Here is an 18,752-nt window from a genome sequence, read left to right as displayed (position 1 = left end):
TTCTTGGATTCAGTGCCTTGCTTTGCATCACTTTGTATGTGCTCTTCCATTTCCTTTTAGATTGATATGTTTCTATTGAGAAATCATTTGATAATCTGATGGGGGATCCTTTGTAGGTAACTCTCTGTCTCTCTCTTTCTTTAAGCCTTTAAGATTCTCTCATTGTAGTGAACATTTGCCATTGCAATTATGACATGTCTTGGGGTGGGTATTTTTGGGTTCATCTTATTTGGAACTTTCTGTACTTGTGTGACTTTTTTCTTCAGGGTAAGTTTCCTGTTATTATTTCTTCAAATAGGTTCTCTAATCTTTTTCTATAATTGCTGTTCAGATTGGGCTCATTCATCTGCCCTGTCTTCTAACTCACTAATTTGGTCCTCTGCTTCTCCTAGTCTACTGTTTAAACTTTCCATCATGGTTTTTATTGTAGCTGTATCATTTTTAATTTTTACTTGGCCCTCATATAAGTTGTTGATTTTCTCATCCATCCGGTGTAGGAAATTTATGACCCTTACTCTCAATTCTTTTTCTCACATACTGCATGCCTCCATTTCATTTAGTTCCCTTTTGGGCAATTCCTCCTTTTCTTTACTTTGTTTTGGGAAAGTAAAGAAAAGGAGAGTTTGTTTCTTTTTCTCCCATTTTTGCTATCACAGAAAGTTCTAGGAGCCAAGTTGTATGGGGCTTGAGCCACAGCAGTAGGCTTGTCAGGAGCATCATAAACCCCAAGAGTCACAGGAGATCTTAGGTGCAAAATGTCCAGCCTCAATGTATTGGCAGGAGCCCCACACATGCTGAGAGTCATGGCAGAGCCTGGGATGCATGGGCCCTGTGCTGCCGTGGTGGGTCAGTGGGAGGAGAATGTACTCCAGCCTCACAGTGTCCATGGGTATGTAGCTGTGGTAGCAAGTCTTTTTCCAGGGTTGCATATGGTCCTACTTTGTATCTGAAGCCAGTCTGTGTCAAGGTAAGGCTGAGTTCCTAGGTATAGCATTTCTTCCCTTGAAGATGGCTTGGTTTCTGTGTCAGTGCCATCTTCCTGGGAGTGCTTTTAGCTGAAGTGGGGGCTCCCCATTTAAGAGAGCCTGCTCTGCTATCCCCTGAATGTCCTCTAGGATGTAACTGTTCACACACACACACACACACACACACACACACTGCACACGTCCACACACTCCCCTTTCGCTCCTTCACTTTCTCACACTTTCCCTATTACTGCCATCCTGCCAACCACCATCTTCTATATCCAGAACATGCAGCTTTAAAGTAGTTAATATCCCTAGGGTAGAGAATCTTCCTCTTTATTTTTTAAAATTTATTTTATACAGTTTATTTAATTTATTGGGTTGACATCCTACCTAATAAAAGAGTAATATGTAAATTAACCATCAGTCCGCTACATCCATCAGCCACACCCACTATCCCACCGGTGGGATTGGGCCTAAACTGGCAGTCGGACATCCCTCAAAGGGCCCCAGATTGGAGAAGGTGCAAGCTGGGCTGAGGAACATCCCCTCTTGCCCCCGTGCATGAATTTTGTGCACCAGGCCGCTAGTTAGTTAATAAAATTATACGAGTTTCAGGTATCAAATTCTACAACACATAATCTGTACACTGTGTTGTATGTGTGTTGACCACACCAAGTCAAGTCTCCTTTCATTATCATGTATCCCCCCTTTACATTCTTCTATCTCCCTCACCCTTTTTTCCCTCTTGGTAAGCATTATACTATTGTCTGTGTTCATGAGTATTCCTATTTTTTTCTTTGTTAAATCCCTTCATCCTTCTTAACCAGGCCCCAATTCCCTCCCCTCTGATAGCTTTCAGTCCATTCTTTGTTTTCTTGAATTGTCTCTACTTCATTTGTTAATTTTGTTCAATAGATTCCACATATTAATGAAATCATATGGTACTTGTCTTTAGCTATCTTATTTCACTTAGCATAATACTCTCCAGGTCCAACTTTAAAGATTTCTAGAAAAAGATTATCTTGCCAGGCACTTAAGTTCTTATCTTCCTCCCCAAGCTCACAGCTGTTCCTTCCTTGAGGCCTTTTCCACTAGACATTGGTCTATTATCCAAACAAATACCCTAAATCCTAGGCTCAAAGAACATACACAACTCACTCATAGTTACCTCAAACATTTTCCCTTTATGACCAAACAAGGAAATCTTCATAGGCAATGAAGAATAGAAAACATTTTCTATTTTCAAATTTCAAAATTACCTTTTAAATTGTCCGCCTCATGAGCCTGTCATGAAACATAAATCTAAAACCTGAAGTACTGATTAGAACATGCAGAATATATAATGATCACAGAAAATGAAACATTAACTCCCCTCATGTTAGGCCACCTAAGAAACAGTCAAATTAGCTTTGTGCTGTGCTCTAAAGCTCAATAACTATAATCTCTCTTAAGCACAGGAGAATTTGTAAAAACCAGGACTTCCTTCCACAGAAATGTTCTCTCTCAGGTCCCCTGCTGTGTGGATTTCAGAGCTCAAAAAACAAAAACAAAACAACAACAGCAACAACAAAAAAAACACACCAATCATTGGTTCACTTCAATTATTCAGGGGCAGCACAGAAAGATAAACAAGGAAAGGTCAACCTCACGAGTATATAGTGATTTCATACACTTCTTTAACCTCTTAAAATTACATTTATATTTGGCAAAAATAATATTAAACCTGAACTTATTTTCTTTCTGCATCATTGTCAATACTCAGAAAAAAAAACCTTTTGGATTCACAGGGTACAGTATAGAAATGGCTGGTTGGAACTTAAACACATTTTATATTGTATTTTTCTCCTTAAATGAGAAACAGAATGAAGTTACATTTATTTCATAATTAATAAGATACAGACAATATGAAAGATAATACCAAAACTACTGTAGCTTCACTATATGACCAAAAGCAAGGTAGATTAGTCTTGTACTGGCCTCAGATTGCCTATTTCCTATACTTGCCTGCCATGATCAGTAACCCCTGACAAAAATAGATATGTAATATCTTCCTCATTTCCCATTGATTATTTGAAATTCTGAAAGAATCACAACTGCTCGATTTAAATTCATCTGACTTGTTTGGGGACCTCACCTAGAATTAGTTATCTTACAATTAATTACAATCTAACTGGAAAGCTCAATTGAGGAAGCTACATTTTTTAAACCCTTATTATAGGACAAAACCGGGTATGTGCTCTGTCAGGGGATTGAACCAGCAAGCTTTTAGTGCACAGGACAATGCTCCAACCAACTGGGCCACTTCAACCACATTGAGCAGGATACTTTCAGTGGAGGGGTAAATGACAAGAAGTCCAACCAGAAAATAACAGCCATAGTAAAACCAGAGAGGACCTCCAATATCATTTACCTCTATTCCCTCATCTGACTGTGGAGAAAAATGAGGTTGAGAGGAAGAAAGAGACATTTTCAAGGTCACACAGCTATTACGTGGCAGAATTGGACTTGAACTGGATTTCTAACTCTAAATTCAGTGCTTTGTTAACCACTTAAAAGAGGCCATCTAAAATTTGCAAAGGATATCCTGGGACCACTAGACATTTTGTCCACTCTACAATATCCTTTATACCTAGTTTGCTGTACAATAATCATGTTCAAAATTACAACCCTGATATTAGGTAAGATTTTCAATTATAAAATATTAAATTATCATCATTTGGATTAAAATGGAAAGTAGATTCATATTTAAGAATGATTTTCAACAATAATGGCAATTTTTAAAAAGTTCTATTTAACCTTAAGCTAACCACCAAATCCAATTTACCAGATCTCCCAGTTTTCTGGGCATTTAGGTTCATCAAGATTTTAATATAAATAGAGTAAAGTCTAGATTATGTCTCTAGGCAGGGAAATTTAACTGAACTATAAATATTCACCAAAAGACAGAAAAGGATGACTTGTGGTTCTTTATATTTCAGAGACAAGTTGTTATAATGCAAACACATTATCTCTCATATTGTCTGTCTCTTACTAATTGTGAAATAATTCTTTGGGTTGGTTGCATAAAGACATACATTTCAGCTCTAACTTTTGTTCTAAGTGTTGTGTGGACACATTATTAAAATTTCCAAAGACCCAGTTTCTTTATAATGGGCATATTTTTATTATGCCTACTTCTCAGGTTTTCTTTTTTTAAGTTTAAAATGAGATAATGAAATAAAGAAATTTGGACAACCAAAAATTATGCACACATGCTTACATATGAACATATAGTTACATATGCACATATACATGCACATATATACAATATATTATCTAAAATCTGAGTCTTTTGAATATGATACATGAGAAAAAGTATTTAGCTACAAGTGTATCTACTAAAAAGCAACCAACCATGTTGCCATAAATTTATCTAAGTTAATGATACTATTCAGGATAGTAAATCACAAAATTTGAAAGATTAGACTGTCATAGATAAAACAAAACAATTATTTTAGTTGAAAGGTGGGAGAAATAGCAGATTGTGAATAATTTTATCAAGAAGAAAATCAATTTACTTAAGAGGCCAATATAGTGCCACAAAAGAATCAATGATGTCTGTGGTTTTATGTTATACTCAATATTTTGATAGTTAAATTGGAAACAGTCATAAGGTAGCATTTATAGTATATATTGTCAATTAAAGCCCTGTGCGTACATATCACTATTAAATATCTTCATTAGTAAAAGGGAAGTGCCTAGTGTTTTGTGTATGACAGATGAAGATAGGAAGTCTAAATTTAATCTTGGGCTGGCCAATGATACCTGCTTGCTTTTAGGAATATGACTTATAAAAGATTCAACTTTAAAAATACTTCCCTCTGGGATAAGATTTGGAAAGGCAAACTTCTGGCACCTAAGAGATTTATTATTCCTGGAAGGCAGTGTCATCACCAGCTCTATGCTTTTGTGAGACTTTGCAACCTAGGAAGCCTGTACCACTGTGTGGGATAATGCTGTTTTCCTTCTTCCTTTTTAAAATGTGTTTTTATAGATTTTTAGAGAGAGAGAAAGGGGACAGGGAGAGAAAGAGAAGCATCAATGTGAGAGAGAAACATTGATTGGTTGCCTTCTGTATGCACCCTGATCAGAATCAAACCTGCAACCTGAGCATGCACCCAGACCAGCAATTAAACTGGTGACCTTTCAGTGCACAAGAACAACATTCCAACAAACTGAGCCAAACTGGCCAGGGCAAATTTCCTTATTGTTTTTAAATATATTTTTTATTGATTTCAGAGAGGAATGGAGAAAGAGATAGAAACGTCAATGATGAAAGAGAATCATTGACCAGCTGCCTCCTGCATGCCCTACACTGGCGATCGAGTCTGCAACCTGGGCATGTGCCCTGACAGGGAATTGAAGCATGACCTCCGGTTCAAATTTCCTTATTCTTTACATTAAGGAAACAATCTATAACTGGGTGTCGGTTTATTTCTGTCAACCATATTGCCATCCTTGTGACTACTGTGTATCTTCTCACTTAATGTACTTCCCCCTCTTTTTCCCCTCTTCCAATTTATATGAAAGATTGATCATATTGAGCTTCCTCTCAATCTACTATTCCATTTCAAAAGAGTAGTGTCAGAAACCTTCTGTTTCCATTTTCTCACATCTTAACAATTCTTCAAACCCACTGCAGACTAGATTCTGTCTCATCACTGTACTGAAATTGGTTGCTTATAATTCAAGAAGTCTGTAGGAGACAGAATCAGTGGTCTCTTCTCATCCACACTCTATTTGACCCTTCTGAGACACTTGAAAATCATGACTAATATCTCCTTGAAATTTTTTCCTCTCTTGTTCTCCTCTGTGATTATTCCTCAATCACTATGCTAGCTTTTTCTCCTTCATGGACTCCTAAGATGTGTTCCCATGGTTTGCTTTATAGTCTACTAGCACTAAACTCTCAGCAACTAGAACAGTGGCTAGTGCATAGTAGGCACTCAATACAGATTTGTCAAAATGTTTAAAAACTAATCTATGCAATAATTCATCATAGCATTTATAATGAACCATTTTTCATTTAAAATATTACTCACATTCTTATAACCTTAGCTACCACACCAAAGAAAATTAACAGAACGCAGGAGCAGATGTTACTATTGATTTGCTTATCTGTTCGCCAAAGGGAACAATTCTTTTTGAGTGTTCCTATTTCTTAAATGGAATACTCAGTTCTGTACTTTCATGATTCTTGCAGAGATATTTCAAAGACCTCAAAACATAACCTGATCATATCTCTTGCTTAAAAAGTTACAAACATTTTTGTGTTGTGAAATTAATAAAGAACCAGCTGGATTTTCCCAAAGGGAGATGTTTAATAGAATATCTTAAACACACACACACACATACACACACACACACCTCTGTAAAAAATAAGGAGAATAATTGACAGGAAATACTTGTTTGCTACTTCAAATATATGTCATATTTTTAGTAAAATATAAAAGATACATGTCTATTAATTAACATGACATTGCAATGAAAATATTTATTATGAGCAACTAAATAAGTAACTTTGTATTCAATTAAGTTAAGAATTAGTTTCTCTCTTGATCAAAACCTCATATTTCTGGTTTTAAATATTCAACCAAGGAGAGGGAAGAATATATGATGAGGAAAGGCAGAAAGGTTCCTATAGAGATTCCCCTAAAATTTAATTTTTGTTTGCTATACTCATTTTATCAATCATCTCATTTTAAAAAATTCTGTGAAACATTTGTCTAGATTTACATTTGAATTGCTAAATAAATCTTCTTCAGATTAAAATCAGAATTTATCTCACCTATGGTGAAATCTCCCATACTTACCAAATGAAACGCTTTATGTTTGCCTGTGGTTTTTAAATAAAACTGAGAGTAGCCAATTCAAAAGCATTTTTAAAAATCATATCACAACCAAAGTGACTAGAGACTGTATCATAATAATCTCCAAAATACTGTCCTTCATGGCCTAAGCACAATAGATTATTATATATATACTACAGACCTGATGCATCAAATTCTTGCAAGAGTAGGCCTTCCTTCTCCCAGCTGCTGGGACTGGCTTCTCTCTGGCACCTGGGACCTGGACTTCCCTCTGGCATCTAGGACTGGGGCAGCCCTGGCTTTGTCTGGAAGGTCGTCCAGAAGGACATCTGAAAGGACATCCTGTCTAATTGGCATACTATGCTTTTATTATTATAGATTTTTACTCTCAATATGTAAAATGTATTTTTAAGACTACAGAACTCTCCTTCATGTAAATTTAACATACACCACATCCATCTTTTTGTGTAGGCTGAAAAGCTTGGTTGATTCCTGTTCATCTGGAGTAAACAGGATTTATAGGTCATAGATTAGTTCTACAAAGTCTTTTCCTGTCTTAAAAAGAATCTTTAAATCTGTGGCTGAAGATGGATTTTGCTAACCCCAGTGCTATTAAAGGATTAAAGCATGAGATATTGTTGAATCTAAGCACTGAAAATGTATATTCTGAACTTTTTTGTCTCTAGTCATTATTAAAGGAAAACATTATGTCTCTAAATCTATTTTTACAATGCAAATATCCTGAGGATGGAGACTACTTATAAATGTTAGATTTTAGTAGTACTATATAACAGAGAACTATAACCACCACTGGGGAACTTACTTTTATGGGTAGTATTTGAAGAATATTAGTCATAGATATTTAAATCACTGCCATCACCACTTCCCAATGATTCTTATTTTCCCAAGATAGACACTAGCTCTAGAATTCTGGTAATAAGCATTAGTCATATAAATTTCATTTCTCTTTCATTTCTTACCAACATCTCATCCAACAATGGCCATGGCTCTTCTTTAATAAAAATAACCCTATTGACTCCACTTAATTGTCCTAAAGCTAACAAGGGCAATTAGCCTCATACCAAGCCATTGCCATCTGTCAGAATATGCTATAAATCCATGAAGAGAGTTGCTACCCATCTTCTGATCAGGCATAACTTTTTCACACAATTCTGATTTGTCTCTGTGAGTTGAAGTGGCTATGTTAATAGCAACCCCAAGTTCTCGCTAGCATTGAATAGTACAGCAAAATCTTCTAAGAAAGATTCTTTTTATGTGTGATTAGATCATGGTTAATGTCCACCATCATTGACAGAACATTAAGCAAAGTTACTTAGGGTCTAGAGCCCACACTTAGCCAAAAATTCAAAATGAGTAAGGACATCAAGTAATTTGAATTAGGAGTTTGAATTGGGGAACAACAAAGAGAATAATGAAGGGAAACAAAAAATGGGTGTAATTCCACTTCAAAGTCAGTCTGTATGAAGAGGTGGAGGAGCTAAGAGAACTGTCCCAGTGCTCTACAGGGAGTGGCTATGCTTAACATCCTGGTAAAAAATAATAGTACTCCATTTTACCTGTTGTTACAGGCAGAGCACTCTATGAACAAAGTGCAAAGATAGAATGGAGAGACTGATACAAAAAGGAAAACAGTAAGTTAAGATTCTGAGAAGCTAGAATGGAGCAAACAGCAGTGCCAAGGGGATGGAGATGGAAGAAATGTGACACAAAGAACCAAAAAGGGGAGGGAATTAAATTAAAGTGCAAATCACGTGTGAGGTAAAAAATAAATTCTTGTAACTACTTTCTGAAATGAGTCATATTAACCCATTTAAAATGCTGGGGATGGAGGGAGGAAGGGAGTGAGGGAGAAAAGAAGAGAGAAGAAGAAGGAGGGGGAGGGGGAGGGGAGGAGGAGAGGGAGGAGGAGGAGGAGGAAGAGGAGGAGGAGGAGGAGGAAGAGGAGGAGGAGGAGGAGGAGGAGGAGGAGGAGGAGGAGGAGGAGGAGGAGGAGGAGGAAGAGGAGGAGGAGGAGAAAAATAAAAGAGAAACATTGAGTGGTTGCCTGCAACCTGGATATGTGCCCTGACTGAGAATCAAACTCATGACCCTTTGGTATATAGGACAATATTCTACCAACTGAGCCACAGTGGCCAGGGCTATTAACCCATTTTTAAGATAAGAAAACTGAGGTTCAGAAACTTTCAATAATTTTCCCAGGCACATACTGGTCAAACTAATAAGGAGCAGAAGTGAATCTCAAACCCACATCTACTGGTTTCTACAATTCAAACTTTTAACCACTCTTAACAACTTTTATGAGGAAGGCACAAACAGAATAGCTTTGGGGTCGAGGCATATTCCTCAGGGAGGAAGAATTTTTCTGGGAAAGAATCACAGAATAAGAGAATCTATGAACTCTAGTATATCCAAAGTTGGATCCCTTGATAAGGAAAGAGACCATGGCAATTTAACAGTAGGAATTTCGAATGAAATTTAGATTTCTGGCTCATATTTTAAAGATTACGGGCTTTTGTTTCCAGAATGATTTTCCTTATTAGTATTAGATGAAACATTTGCTCACAGAATAGCCAACCTAGTAAAAGGGTTGAAATAAAAAATGGATAAAAGGGAGAGGAAGAACAGGAAGAAAAATGCCTGATATTACTGAAATAAATAACTGATGATTGTGCATGATTTTGAGTGCAATATGCTCTTCCCAGGATGTCCTTTCTTACATTTTTCACATGATTTTAGATCAAAATACCTTTTAGGCCATTTTCACAGGGAAATTTCTATTTTCCTTCTTTCAACTACCTCAACACTTCCTCTGCCACCACTGTTCTTCTCTGAGTTAGGTTGACTACCTCCAAGTCTCCCTACCATGGAATAACTTAAATTTAAAGCAGCACTTCTCATGTATTGTTATTTATTTTGCTTGGCTTTCCCTAATACAGCAAGTAGTTGAAAGTTAAGTCCTGGACCCACAGCCTAGGTTCAAGCCTGACCTGGATCTGCTACTTCATACTTATAAGATTTTTCAATGTTCTTTAACCTTTCTGGATCTCAGTTTCTTCATCTGTCAATGAAGGTGTTAACACCAATAGTACCTACTACATGGAGTTATTGTAAGGATTAAAGCAGTATATTAATAATTACTTAGAAGAGATTAATCAAAGATCTTACCTATGGGCACAGACAGTAGGGTGGTGAAGGGCGGGGGTGGGAGCAATGGGGAAAAATAGAAGGATATTTGTAATACTCCCAACAATAAAGATTAAAAAATAAATAAATAAAAATAAATACTTAGAACAGTGTTTGGTATGATGCTATATATTTAGCTATTATTATCACTAGTACTAGACCTCAAGTTTCCTGAGTACAAGGACTCATTCCTCTCACCGTAACAACAGTACATGATGAATAATTAGTAAATGCTCACTGAATGCCTCCTTGTGCAGGGCATGCTCAATAATTCACAGACTGGGAGGTCTATGTGAATATTGGATACTATTAGAGCAGATTAAAGTAATGCACTCTCTGAACTAGTGACTAAATTTCTATCCTTGACAGCAGGGCAGTTCCAGGCTTTTGTATTGAAAAGAAAAATATTTATTGCACATTTTCTATGTGCCCAGCTCAGAGCAGACATTTTATATCTATTATCTTATTCAGTTCTCAAAACAACACCACAAGGTAGGGTCTGTCATTTTCTTCACAACAGATGGAGAAACAAAGGCCATGGAAGCTAAATAATGTGTTCAAGTTCACAACCATATAAGTAGCTTAGTCTAAGGCTCTTTAAGCATATATGCTTAACATATCATTCAGGTTCTCCATCTTCATCTCTGAAAATATTCCCTTCTTTCCAGGTTGTGAAAGACATTCCCCTCACACAACCATAAAATTTATAATCCAGACATTAGGAATGCTGAGAGAAGTCTTAAAGGAGGAGCCAGAAAGGCTGATTCTGAGTAAAGAAGGGTTCAGGGCAGGCATAGCCCTGAATGTACTAGTCATTGCATTGTTTCTATGAATGACAGAAGGCAGGTAACAATCCAAAAGCTGTTCTGGAGGTTTATCACAGAGCAATCTTACAAAGCCTCACAGATATGTGCCATCAAAACTTAAGAGATGGAATGGTTCTAATAATTGGAATTTGTTGGTTGTTATGAATTGAATATTTATACCTCTCCCCCATTCATATGTTGAAAACTAAACCCCAGTGTGATGGTATTTGGAGCGGAGCTTTTGGAGGTGATTAGGTCATGAGGGTGGAGCCTTCATTATTGGGATTAGAGCCCTTATAAAGGAGATTCCTAAGAGCTACTCCATCCATTCAGCCATATGAGGACACATGGAGAAGATATGAATTATGAAGCGAGTTCTCATCAGACACTGAATTTGCCAGTGTCTTAATCTTGGACCTAGCTTCCAGATCTGTGAGAAGTTAAGTGTTCTTGTTTAAACCATCCAGTGAAGGGGATTTTGGTTATAATAGCTGAAATAGACTAATGTATTGGTGAGAGAGTATATTCCATTTAAAAGGATACTAAGAGAGGAAGTAAAATGATGTATGTTTTTACATGGGGGAAATCATGAACATAAAAGTAAAAACATCTTTAATTAGATAATGGTAGATATAGAAAGGGACAAAAAGTGAGTAGTTTCTTGTGTATTATTTTTGGTATTATTATTATATCATCTATCAAGTGCTTACTATGTACCTAATCTAAGTACACTACAACCATTAATTTATTTACTCCTCACAACAACCTCATGGGTAGGTGTTACTAGCACCCTTACATTAAAGATGAGAAAACTGAGGCATAGTGATATCAAGTAATATGACAAGGGTCAAATATCTAATACATGGTGTATCAGGAAGTGTACAATAAGCTTTTTGGCAAGATGGAAGAAATGGATGCTCATTTCTAATACTGATCACAGAAGTGTCCTAAGAATAGTGTAGTAAACATGAATTATTTCAATTCCAAAGATATCTGCTAGATGTATCATTTAAATAGAGGCAAATATATAAGTCCCAAACCTCCCTTGTTAATGACTCTATCTCCCAGAAGGCAGAGAAAATGATAAGGAGACATATTTCTCTCACTGACTCAAAAAAGGGAAACTGGTAAGTTGAAGGTGATAGAAATCTTTAGGTAAAACAACCACTTTAGCTTAAAGTCCCTAAGTATATTATAAAGCAAAAAACTTAGACTTTAGGAAAGAAATTTTCTAAAAGGTATAATCCCATGTCCTGAGACACGCTTAAAAAAGAGATGAACTTAAAGTTGCGAAGATTTTTGCCTATAAAACTGTGTGTCTGTACTGGGATTTTATCATTCAGTTTAGTTTTCTAAAGAACATGTACGAACATGTATACTATGGAATATTAGTTGGCCATAAAAAAGGAACCTTACCATTTTGACAGCATGGATAGACTTATAGGGTATTATATTAAGTGAAATAAGTCAGTCAGAGAAAGACAAATAAATAGATTTCACTTAAATATGAAATCTAAAGAATAATACAATGAACAAACAAAATAGAAACACGCTCATAGATACAGAGAACAGACTGATGGTTGCCTAAAGGGAGGAGGTTGGGTGAAAAAGGTGAAGGGATTGAAAAGTACAGATTGGTAGTTACAAAATAGTCATGGGCATGTAAAGTGCAGCACAGGAAATATAGTCAATCATATTGTGATTACTATGTATAGTGCCAAGCAGATACTGGAAATAATGGGAGAACATTTTTGTAAAGTATATGATTATCGAGTCTAGTAATAATTAATGTCGTTTTTCAACATTCGTTTAAAATCTTGCTTGGTGTTGACGTGTATTGACATAACCTTCAAACACGTGGTATCTACAGAACGTGTGAAGTGCAATTAACAAGTTTTGCTTGAAAAAGTTTGTGTTTGGTTTGGTTTTTGTTGCAAAACTAGGGCTAAGAAGATGGCGGATGAAGAGCATATTCGGCACTGCATGCTTTACGAGTTCCAATTAGGAAGAAAAGCAAGTGAGGCTGCAAAAAACATCTGTAGTGCTCTTGGTCAAGATGCAGTTAGTGCCAGAAAATGCCAGCGTTGGTTTGAGAAATTTCGCGAGGGAAATTTTTCGTTAGATGACAAGAGTGGTCGAGGCCATGTGTCCAATTTTGATCAAGAAGCTCTTCAAGCTCTTTTGGTGCAAAATCCTCAAATTACCCAACAAGAGCTTGCGACGACTTTAAATTGTTCACAAAAAAACAATTTCCAATCAATTGCGTGCACTTGGCAAAGTCCAAAAGTTTGGAAAATGGGTTCCTCATGAGTTGACCGACAACAACCGTAATCAAAGAGTCACAATTTGCAGTTCGCTCCTCTCTCATTAAAACCGTTTGCCGTTTTTAGAGCAAATTGTTACCCGAGATGAAAAATGGGTGCTGTACGTTAATTTGAAAAGGCGGCCTCAATGGTTGGACAAAAATGAGGCTCCGCAGCCCACGCCAAAACCTGACTTGCATGCGAAAAAAGTGATGTTGTGTGTTTGGTGGAATTTTAAAGGAATTCTTCATTATGAACTTTTACCATCTAACCAAACCATTACAAGTGCAGTGTATAGTGCCCAATTGGAAAGGTTAGCCCAAGCTTTAAGAGAAAAAGAACCCGCGCTGATTAATCGGAAGGGCGTAATTCTTCACCACGATAACGCACGACCGCATACTGCAAGAATCACTGCTGAAAAACTGCGCCAGTTGGAATGGGAAGTTCTCCCTCAACCTGCATATTCTCCTGATATTGCCCCTTCCAATTACCATTTGTTTCGTTCTTTGCAAAACTTTCTTCTTGGAAAAAAATTTAATAATGAAGAATGCCTCAAAAATGCATTGACCAAATTTTTTGCATCAAAATCACAAGAATTTTACAACAGAGGGATTAAAATGCTTCCTGAGCATTGGGCACAAGTAGTAGAAAACAATGGCAACTATATTGTTGATTAAATTTTGTTGTATTGTTTAAATAAATTAGATTTAAAAAAAGTATTAGAAAACGACAGTAATTATTACTAGACCTAATATCTAACCACTATGCTGTTCACCTGAAATTGATACAAAATAATATTGGATGAAAACTATAATTGGAAATAAAATTTAAAAACAGAACATGTACCAAAATAAAGAGATGAAAATCAAGGAAACCAATCAATGAACTCATATGCATATATTCATAACCCATAGACACAGGCTGTGGGTGGTGAAGGCTCGGGGGGTCAGAAGAGGGGAGAGAGCAATGGGGGGAAAGGAGACATGTAATACTTTCAATAATAAAGATTTATAAAACTAAGTACATATAGCCCTAGCTGGTTTGGCCTACAGACTCAAGGGTCCCAGGTTTGATTCTGGTCAAGGGCATGTACCTTGGTTGAGGGCACATCCCCAGTAGGGAGTGTGCAGCAGGCAGCTGATCCATGTTTCTCTCTCACTGATGTTTCTAATTCTCTATCCTTCTCCCTTCCTCTCTGTAAAAAATCAATAAAATATTTAAAAATAAATAAATAAATACATACATATAAGAGGATGTTATGAAAATAAAACTAAGAAGTCATACCCCAAATGAGCCTGAAGCTTGAAAAATCTGCTAAAAGTGACTTAAGAGTTTGTTTTGTTTTGTTTTTAAAGGTAGTAGAGGCCCAGTGAATGGATTTGTGCACTGGTGGGTCCCTCATCCTGGCCTGTGGGGATTGGGCTGAAACTGGCATCTGACATCCCCTGAGGGGTCCCAGATTGTGAGAGGGTGCAGGCCAGACTGAGGGACCCAACTGGTGCACAAATCCGTACACCAGGCCTCTAGTTTGCATATAAGATCTTTGGTTAATCTCTTCTTACCCCCCCCCCCCCTGCGAGATTCATTAGCCTGTTCTATGTTTCCATGCCTGTATGTTGAGTATTTGCCCCCTGGTGGTCAGTAAGCATCATAGCTATCAGTTGAATAGTTAAACAGTTGGACAGGTAGCATATTAGACTTTTTTATATATATAGATGTTTAGAACAAGGCTAGGACAGATGTGCAACTCATACAAAATTATTGGATGACCAAGATTAAGGAGGCTTTCTCAATGACTCATTTCCTTTGTAAAAAGAATAATCATTGATTTACAAGGGTAAAAATAATTATCAATAACTGTAAATGGAAGCCCAAGAGAGGTAACGTGCTCATAAGAAGGCATTTAACTGTTCTAAACGAATTAAAATTATATCACAGAGTGGTCAGAGGTCTGGTTGATTGGATTCCCTACTCAGAGTAGCTAAAGTTTCAAGACTGTAGTATAGTGAAATGTGTCAGAAGAAAGGAGACAGTAAATATTGACTTTGGTTTTCTAAAGGGATAAGAAGTCCCTTAGACTAGACCAAGAAACATTATGTTGAATGAGTGTAAAATTCTAGAACAGGTTATTTAAAAGGATGATTTATAAGCACTTAGAAAAAATAGTAACCACAAGAAGGTAGCATATATTCTCTAAGAATAAGTCATGTAGGAAAAATCTCATTTCATTTCTACTTTTGACATGGTTATTGGATTGGCAGATCAATGAAAACATATGTATGCTATATCTGGATATCAGCAAGGCATTTGACAAGTTCTCTCATAATATGCCTGTGAACAAGTTGGAGAAACATGGGTTGTGTGTTTAGTAAAAGAATGGTACCTGATGGAAAAATGTCAACCTGCAGGAAGGTTCCAGTGGCATGCCACAGAGCTCTGATTTTGATCTTGTCTTATGTACCATTGTTATTAACAACCTACATGAAAATGAAGAAATCATACCTAACAAACGTATAGATGGCACAATTATGATAGCAGTACTATGCAAATACTTTGTATGGCAGAATTAGAGTTAAGCTACATCTCCACAGGCTAATGAATTGAAATCAAATTAGGTAAAATCAAGCCTCTAAATATATTTCCACCTGCCCTACCCCTTCATCCCAAACACACAACTTGAAATAGCTTCAACTATATAATTATGGATTAAATAAAGTGTTGCTTAGCCTCAAAACTTGTTAAAAAGTCTTAAGAGTTTAGTTAAAAGTATTCTCAATGTGTATCAGTAGTGGATGTGGCCATCAGAAAAAGCTGATATTGAAGTGAACAGCCTTAATGGAAATAGAAGAAGGGACACAACTGATTGCTGGCCATTCCTAAATGAGTCAATCAAGGTGATTGTCTGGGAAGAGTTCCATCTAAGGCACTTCAGATCTACTCCCAGTCCTTGCTCAAGGGGTGGCCAAAGATGGCCATGCTGGTGCTTTTATTAATCACAGAACCTTTGTCTCCTCCTAGCCTCAGCTGACTGAGGGAATAACTGACAGGACTTGCCAAGAAACTTAAATGCAGCCTAGCACAAAAGAGGTGAACTGGGCTCATAGATTTCCCTCTCTTAGGTTTTTGAACTGAAGGGGAGCAGAATTTGCCACCCATATTTTCCTCTGGCATATTTCTTATTTGGGACTGATTATTTTTAATTAACTGTAGACACAGAAGAAGCTTTGAAAGCCAAGTAAAAATTAACTTTTGCAAGAGTTGTTTACATGTATATGGGAAATTTCTATTTGTAATGGTGTCTACCTCTCTGTACCAGGAGGAGGAGGAGGAGTTAATCCCTAGAGACTCTTTTTAAAATATTTTTTTGAGAGAAAGGAGGAAATAGAGGGAAAGAGAAACATTAATGGGAGAAACATCAATTAGTTGACTCTTGTATATGCCCCAACTGGGTATGGGCCTTGACTGGGAATCAAGCTTACCACCTTCTGGTTTATGGGACAACACTCTGATCAACTGAGATAGTGTGGCTAGGACTCTCTGGAGACTCACAACAACTGAGAAGGAATAACAACCTTACTCTCTTTCACTGCGCCATTCCTGATAATCTCCCATAACATCTTTTTTTTTGGTCATTATCTAAAGATTGTATTTAAGGTGATGGCTTGGCCAAACCCACTTGGGCCATTTCAGCAGGTTACTCAGTTTTCCTTGGTGTCTCCTGTGTATACAGGAGGTATACATATTATTAAACTTTTGTTTGTTTTTGCCCAGAGAGGCTTTTATTACAGCGTGGGCTCAGCCAAGAACTATAATCGTAAAAGAAAAATAATTTTCTTTTCCTACAAGATAATCAGATAATTAGCAATGGGTTATGCAGCTAAAGTGATGGAGTGAGAGATGCCAGGGGATACAGTGAAGTCACATGGTGGTAATGGAAACCAGATGCTGTTAGAACAAGGTAGAAACTATGTGGTAGATAAAAAATATAATAAGCTGATGACACTATTGGACAAAGAAAGAGACAGAGATGGGGCAAATATTTATAGAATTGCTGAGTCATATTAGTGCGAGACCTCTAGGGCTTACCTGCTAGTGAGAATTTATCAAAATTTCCTGGATTCCAAGGAACTGAAGAAGACACTTGCAAATACTCCAGGCAACCTGCATGACCTCTGCTCCTTGCAACCAAAGAGCCTCCTAATAACCCACGCCTACATTCAGCCTTGGTCATGACACTTCAACAGCAATTTGGACAAATTGGAGTGTGGGACTGGTGTGCAGAGAGATCAGGATGGATGATTTGAAATCAGTTAATTTGAGGAACAGCTGAAGGAACTGGGTACACATTTAGCTCAAAGAAGAGAAGAATCAGGAATACTGAAGGGCTTTTAGGTGTAAGAGGGATTTTATTTAACCTGTGAGACCCTGGAGCCAGATCTGGGAGAAACTGGCAGAATTAAGAGGTGGGAGATTTTGGTTCAATAAGAACGTTGCAGTAGCTGTTTGAGATGACATGGAATGCCTTAGGAATGAGTCAGTTCCCTATTATAGAGATAGTGTGACCACTTAGTTTGGGTAACAATATTTCCTTTGAATTGTATAGTGCTTTACAATGTATGAAGCACTTTCTGATATACCAGTTTGATATTCCTAACCACCTGTTGAGACAAGCATATTTCTATTCATTTTTTACAGATGAGGAAGCTGAGGCTCAGATAAGTTATGTTACACACCTCACGAGTAGGTGTCAGGTCACCCACAGTTACCTTTGATTGAATACACATGAAAATATTTTAAAGGATATATTTGGAAAATCCCAGCTGATCAGACTGATAGGTTTTCTAAAAATTCATCTTTGTGATACAGAATATGTTCTCAAATATACTAAAAAGGTACTCTGTGCTCAGTCTCACATGAAAACTTATGTTCTTCTCTGTGTCTTATAAAACTGAGAGCAATTAATACATTCCTTGCATAGATACAGAAGGTCCGTGGGTGTAGTTTGTACAAACATGCCTAGATGTACATTTCAAATAAGAATAGTTTTATCTCTTCATTTGCCAGAGCCCATTCCCCATCCTCCTTCCAGATTTCCTGTTATTTGGCTTCTTAGAGGAAAGGAGTGTGTTTGCTTGTCAGGATTTCTAGTTAGCCAGATTGCCCCAGTGTTTCCTTAGCTCTCTGTCACTAGGCCCTGCAAAGGAATTAAAAGAAGAAAGAGTAATCACCAATGTTAGTGAAAACTCCTTAAAGATATACTGTACATTAATCGCTGCTTTGCTCACTTCAATCACCTCCCTGTCTTCAATTAAAAAATAAAAAAAGAACATTATACAAACACTATCAGTAGCACAGTGCTAATTGTGTTATCTTCACCATATGTGCTGACTGCTATATTTTCTCTTGGAAGATAGCAGAAACATCACTTTATAAAACTATGTAATCTAGTAAGTGACGGATGATATAGTTTCCTGGATTTGGGCCAAAGTGCTTTTGGTTTGTTGATGGTGACACATTCTGTAGCCATACCTGGCATTTAACATAATATGCTGCTTAGGGAAAAAAATAACCAGCCTTATAATGTGGGTTTATTAGTCCTCCCCTTTCTATTTCTATTACCAG

General features: G+C 37.0%; 1 protein-coding gene across 5 annotated transcripts in view; it reads right to left on the bottom strand.

Annotated features, from left to right (window-relative positions):
- Window positions 1-18,752, bottom strand: part of TENM1 (teneurin transmembrane protein 1) — a 915,501-nt gene that overhangs the window by 378,834 nt on the left and 517,915 nt on the right. The gene's annotated exons all lie outside the window — the stretch shown is intronic.

The sequence above is a fragment of the Pipistrellus hanaki genome (genome assembly GCF_964339955.1).
Source record: "Pipistrellus hanaki genome assembly, chromosome: X".
NCBI classification, from domain to species: domain Eukaryota; kingdom Metazoa; phylum Chordata; class Mammalia; order Chiroptera; family Vespertilionidae; genus Pipistrellus; species Pipistrellus hanaki.
The sequence above is the reverse complement of the archived record's forward strand: the minus strand, read 5'-3'. Positions and strand labels throughout refer to the sequence as shown.